This window comes from Pristis pectinata, chromosome 6, assembly GCF_009764475.1.
Source record: "Pristis pectinata isolate sPriPec2 chromosome 6, sPriPec2.1.pri, whole genome shotgun sequence".
In the NCBI taxonomy this organism is placed as follows: Eukaryota; Metazoa; Chordata; class Chondrichthyes; order Rhinopristiformes; family Pristidae; genus Pristis; species Pristis pectinata.
The window spans coordinates 98,342,940-98,349,581 of record NC_067410.1 but is presented as its reverse complement, the minus strand read 5'-3'; the positions used below and the strand labels follow the sequence as shown (position 1 = coordinate 98,349,581).

At 49.7% G+C, this 6,642-nt stretch overlaps 1 non-coding gene across 1 annotated transcript; it reads right to left on the bottom strand.

Annotated features, from left to right (window-relative positions):
• Nucleotides 1-5,736: 5,736 nt before the first annotated feature.
• On the bottom strand, nt 5,737-5,810 carry trnai-aau (transfer RNA isoleucine (anticodon AAU)). Its single transcript has one exon. It is a non-coding gene; the product is annotated as a tRNA-Ile (tRNA).
• Nucleotides 5,811-6,642: the final 832 nt, after the last annotated feature.

The window sequence follows — 6,642 nt, the reverse complement described above, 5'->3', positions numbered from 1 at the left end:
CTGCAGCAAATTTGGTCTCACACCTCACTTAAATGTGGCTGAGCTGGAGTGGGATGTCGGCTTTATAAGATAAGATTTCTTTATTAGTCACATGTACATCGAAACACATAGTGAAATGCATAAGGATCCAAGATGGAGCAGGTCCGACAGGTCGCGATGCACAAGTCCCTGGACAAGGGGGGCAAAAGTGTCCCCCCGTGTCGCCCTCATCCTGATGACCACCTTCATCTGTGACTGCATCAGGCTGTGCGTGGAACCAAAGTACATGGGCACCAAGTGTCACTACATGCCGAGGTTCCACCTGTCCCCAGTGTTGTGAAGGATGGGCCTGGCCCTGTTACCGCGCAACGTCCCAGTCAGCTGGACACTGCTGCACTACCTGTCCTTTGTGGAAAAATTCTTCCACACCAACACCTTTGACCACAAGTCCATCAGGCAGTGGTCAGCACAGAATATCCTGCAGACACTGCAGGAAAAGGACTCGATGGATACTGTGGGGTGGTTCCCGGAGCAGACTGTCCAGACCATCTGGCAGAATGCCTCATCACCAGAACTCACCAACAAGCACCAAGACCTCACTTGGCTGGCAGTGAGAGGGGCCCTCCCAGTCAGATCCTCCCTGCATGGTCGAAACATCAGTCCCAGTGTGCTCTGCCCCCGGGAAGACTGCGCTGGGGACGAGACGGTCGCCCACCTCTTTGTGGGCTATAGGTTTGCGAGGAGGGTGTGGCAAAAGATGCAAAGGTCCTTGTCACGTTTCATCTCCAGCAGCTGCATAAAGAGGATTCTCTGATCTACGGGCTGTTCCCAGGGACACACACAGAGACGGACATCAACTGCTGCTGGAAGGTCATCAACTCGGTGAAAGACGCCCTTTGGTCTGCCCGAAAGTTGTTGGTCTCCCAGCACTGCGAGATGTCTGTTGGGGAATGCTACCGACTGGCACTTTCCAGGCTGCAGGAGTACGTGCTGAGGGATGGACTGAAGCTGGGCGCAGCCAACGCAAGGGCTCGGTGGGGAAGGACTACAGTTTAAGGTTCTTCTGCCACAGGAGAGGGAGGGGCGGGGTCAGGCGAGGAAGTCCCTTAAATATTGTAAATATGGGATTGGAGTATCACCCCAGGGAACCACACGAGTGGCATCGGTGCTTTTTTTTATATAAAAGGTAATGCTAACGATTGATCCGTACATGAATGTAAATGTTTGCACTGTTTTATTGTTGTATATAGTTTGTTTTTTATGATGAATAAAGTTTATTTTGGAATTTTAAAAAATCTTTGCGTAGAGTGAACTGAGGGCAGCTCGCAAGTGTTGCCACGCTTCTGGCGCCAACATAGCATGCCCACAACTTCCTAACCTGTACGTCTTTGGAATGTGGGAGGAAACCAGAGCATCCGGAGGAAACCCACGCAGACACAGGGGGAACGTGCAAACTCCTTACAGACAGTGGCCGGAATTGAACCCGGGTTGCTGGCGCTGTAATGGCGTTACGCTAACTGCTACACTACCAGAGGTTCTGCAGATGCTGGAATCTGGGGCAACAGACACAAAGTGCTGGAGGAACTCAGCAGGTCAGGCAGCATCTACAGAGGGAAACATTTTGGGTTGAGACCCTTCATCAGGACTATCTGATGATCAGGACTTCATCTGATGAAGACATTGGTTTAAGGTAACTCATGCCTGCTGCAAGCGTGCAGTCATTGTGGAACTCAGCTCTCCAGCTCTTGCCTTGTCTTTACCTCAGGCAGCTGAACATGCATTCAGTCTGCAGTGGGAATGACCACTCACCTGCACTACTAAAGACACTCCCTGCTGGAGGTACAGCAGTGGATTCCTTTCAGCTGTTGCTCTGCTTCCATAAATGTTTGGTGTTTTCTGGAGTTGTCTTAAATCTACAGGAGATGGTAAGGGACTTTGTCCTGTAAGAGGTTGTTTCTCAGTAAGAGGTTGTTTCTCAGTAGGAGACAAGATCATTCAGCAACGATCTTGCCTGACTCGCAGGGAGAAACATGTAAGATAGCCACACTTCAGTAAGGACATCTGAAGTGAAATCTGCCATTTGGTGCAGCCATAAATGCAACTTAAGAGAGAGAGAGAGTCAGGAGGCAGAAGTGAGTGTAGTGGCTATTACTAAGGAGAAGGTGCTTGGGAAGCTGAAAGGTCTGAAGGCAGAGAAGTCACCTGGACTGGATGGACTACACCACAAGGTTCTGACAGAGGTAGCTGAAGAGACTGTGGAGGCATTAGTAGTGATCTTCCATGAATCGCTAAATTCAGGAATGTTTCCAGAGGACTGGGAAATAGCAAATGTCACTCCACTCTTTAAGAAGGGAGGGAGGCAAAAGACAGGGAATTATAGGCCAGTTAGCCTGACTTCAGTGGTTGGTAAGATGTTAGAGTCCATTATTAAGGATGAGGTTTCAGGGTACTTGGAAGCTCGTAACAAAATAGGCTGAGGTCAGCATGGTTCCCTTAAGGGGAAATCCTGCCTGACAAATCTGTTGGGATTCTTTGAGGAAGTAACAGGCAGGATTGACAAAGGAGAGTCGGTGGATGTTGTTTACTTGGATTTTCAGAAGGCCTTTGACAAGATGCCACACATGAGGCTGCTAAACAAGATGGGAGTCCATGGTGTTACAGGAAAGGTACTAGCATGGATAGAAGACTGGCTGACTGGCAGAAGGCAAAGGGTGGGAATAAAGGGGGCCTTTTCTGGTTGGCTGCCAGTGACTAGTGGTGTTCCGCAGGGGTCAGTGTTGGGTCTGCTACTTTTCTCGTTATATCTGGATGACAGAATTGATGGCTTTGTGGCCAAGTTTGCAGATGATACAAAGATAGGTGGAGGGGCAGGTAGTGCTGAGGAAGCAGGGAGTCTGCAGAAGGACTTGGACAGGTTGGGAGAATGGGCAAAGAAGTGGCAGAAGGAATACAGCGTAGGGAAGTGTACGGTCATGCACTTTGGTAGAAGGAATAAAGGTGTAGACTATTTTCTAAACAGGGAGCAAATTCAAAAATCAGAGGTGCAAAGGGACTTGGGAGTCCTAGTACAGGATTCCCTAAATGTTAACTTGCAGGTTGAGTCAGTAGTAATGCAATGTTAGCATTCGTTTTGAGAGGACTAGAATATAAAAGCAAGGATGTAATGCTGAGGCTTTATAAGGTATTGGTCAGACCACATTTGGAGTATTGTGAGCAGTTTTGGGCCCCACATCTAAGGAAGGAGAGGGTCCAGAGGAAGTTTAAGAGAATGATCCTGAGAATGAAAGGAGCGTTTGATGGCTCTGGGCCTGTACTCGCTGGAGTTTAGACGGATAGGGGGGATCTCATTGAAACCTATTGAATATTGAAAGGCCTGGATAGAGTGGACATGAAGAGGATGTTTCCAGTAGTGGGAGAGTCTACAACCGGAGGGCACAACCTTAGAATAGAAGGATGTCCCTTTAGAAAAGAGATGAGGAGGAATTTCTTTAGCCAGAGGGTGGTGAATCTGTGGAATTCATTGCCACAGAAGGCTGTGGAGGCCAAGTCATTGGGTATATTTAAAGCGGAGGTTGATAGTTTCTTCATTAGTAAGGGCGTCAAAGGTTATGGGGAGAAGGCAGGAGAATGGAGTTGAGAGGGAAAAATAAATCAGCCATGATCGAATGGCGGAGCAGACTTGGTGGACCGAATGGCCTAATTCTGCTCCTATGTCTTATGGTCTTAAGAACAGGGCAAGGATAGCATTACCAATAGCTGACAGGGACAGTAATTTTATACATTGGAATCCGACTGGAGCTAGAAGTATTTGAACTTCTTGCAGTTTGTAGTCCCCAGTTTCATACAGGGGAGGAAGTCACCAACACTGCCTATTGAAAGAGAACTGAATGCATTTAATTCACTCTTGTCAGAGAACAGGGTGACGCAGAGTGCAGCAGTTATAGCTGCTGCCTCACAGCTCCAGTGAGCCAGGTTCGATCCTGTCCTTGAATGCTGCCATGTGTGGAACTTGCATGTTTTCTCTGTGACTTCACATATATCCCCCCCCCCCCCCCCAAGAGCTCCAGTTTCCTTCCACATTCCAATTGGCTTGTGTAAATTACCTCTGGTGTGGATTGGTGGCAGGATGGACGTGGGTGGTGGTGATAGGCATGTGAGAGAGAATAAGCTGCAAGGAAATAAAAGGGGGAATGGGATTGATGGGATTGCTGTGCCAGGAATAGGCATCGACTTGATAGGCTGAATGGCCTCCTTCTGTGTCATAGTAAGTATGTAACCGATGGGAAGGGTGAGAACGTGACATAGCAAGGATTGTAACCTCCTCATGGAGTAGGGAGTCATAGACTGCACACACAATGTATGGGGGGTGGTGCACTGAGACTCTGGGATGTACCACAAATGACGGGGATACCACTTGCTCGTTATCCAGCCAGAGTGTGGCCAAGGCTGTGGGCCACACAGTGAATGCCTGGTATCCTGGCAAGAGCCATGGTATCTTCATTTTGCCCCAGTCTGCTGTGCCAGCTCAGTATATGAGACACCGCAGCAAATAATAGCAGGCATTGGGTGACATTTGCTGATGCCACGGCTCATAGCTCTACTGGGCAGCCCAGAGACACACACATACATAGACACACAAATACATAGACACACACACACGCGCGGACACACACACACGCGCGCGCGCGCGCGCACACACACACACACACACACACACACACACACACACACACACACACACACACACACACACACACACACACACACAACATGCCCATGTCTTGCCCCATGTGGTGAATCAAGACTTCTGCAGCCTGAACCAGTTGAGAGGTCCTACAGTTCTTGGGTGTCCAAGTTCATGGTGGACTCTGCACAACCTTGTCATCAAGGACTCAGCCACTCCCTGACTCCCTGCAGCGGAGCAGGAGGAGGGAGATGGCAGGACGTTGTGGTGGGATGGACAGAGACAGTGAGCAGTCCGCCTGTTCTGACTGAACCATAAGTACACAAAACATCCACTGCATCTGTAAGTGAAAGCTCAGTTTCCCATTCACCAGCAGCCCAACATTTTAACGTCACTCAGTTGCTGAGCACAAACCAAAATAAACATTTAAATACAACAGTTTTAATGCAGTTCCGCCACATTTCATCCAAACGTCGAACATTCACCCTAGTTCAGTCCCTTCATACCCATACCTCACCAGGCCTTTACCTCTCGTACTTCTCCTGCAGCTCTTCCCCAGCGTCCACAGCACAGCTGGAGGCAGCTGCTGACTTGTCAGGACAGAGGCTGCAACAAGTGAGTGTTTCCGGACCATGAGGCTCCATCCTCACAGCGCACCTTCCCAGCATGAGTGGCAACAGGCCAGGATGACAAAGTGGCCAACGGCTACACCAGGGCAAGACAAGACAAGACAAGACAGGATTTCTTTATTAGTCACATGTACATCGAAACACACAGTGAAACGCATCTTTTGCACAGAGTGTTCTGGGGGCAGCCCCCAAGTGTCGCTACACTTCTGGCGCCAACAAAGCATGCCCACAATTTCCTAACCTGTACTTCTTTGGAATGTGGGAGGAAACCGGAGCACTCGGAGGAAACCCACGCAGACACAGGGAGAATGTAGAAACTCCTTACAGACAGCAGTGGGAATTGAACCCGGGTCACTTGCGCTGTAGTAGTGTTACGCTAACCGCTACACTACCGTGCCTGCCCTTAGACAGCGGCTGTCAAAGAGGATGGCTAAAGCACACGCTTGGACAGTGTGGGGATTGAACCCATGACCTTGGCGTTATTAGCACCATGCTCTGACCAGCTGAGCTAACCATCCACATAACAGCAGTTCTCTTGCAAATTCTGTTGCCCTGACAGAGGACCACTGATTCATGTCCTACTGAGTCATAGCCATTGCCCTGGGACAGTGGTCCTGCAATCTGGGCATGTGCAGGAGAATAAGCATGCATCATCCACTGTAAGCTCAGTGGAACAATGGACTCAAAGGGGGCAAGAAGACCAAAGTGTGAGCTTACACTGTAGGGCAGAGACATCCGCCATCAGCTGATCCACGGAGCTGGACATCACCTTCGTGCTTCAGTGGATGAACTTTAAGTTCAGAGCGATGTCCTGTGTAAGGCTGGTGCAGGACTTCTTGCCACTGCACACAGCCCTCCTGCCAAGGCACCAAACATTGTGCACACCAATCAGCCCTTGTCTTGGAATTCCTCATCTATAGCAGGAGGGCTTCTCCGCTGCTAGGGTGAAGCCCGACACAAACTGGAGGAACAATACCTCATATTCCACCTGGGTGGTCTGCAACCCAATGATATGAACATCAAATTCTCCAATTTCAGGTCACCCGCACCTCTGGTGTGTTTCACCTTCTCCTCCCTCTCTCCCTCTGATCCTCCTCTAGTCCTCCAGTCTTTGTTCCCCTTCTCATACTGCTTCACCAGCACCCCATCACCCACTTTTGCCCCCTCCTGGTTACATCCACCTAGTACCCACACGTTTCACCCACGGGCTCTCTCCCTCCCCCATTGGGTTGTGGTTCCATCTGCCGTACACCTCTCTCCTAATGGTTCCCATTCTCTCCGTCCTTACTTAACACATTCCAGCACTGGTAGTCTTTGTGTTCCCACATCACTCTCCTGCAGCTGTCCCCA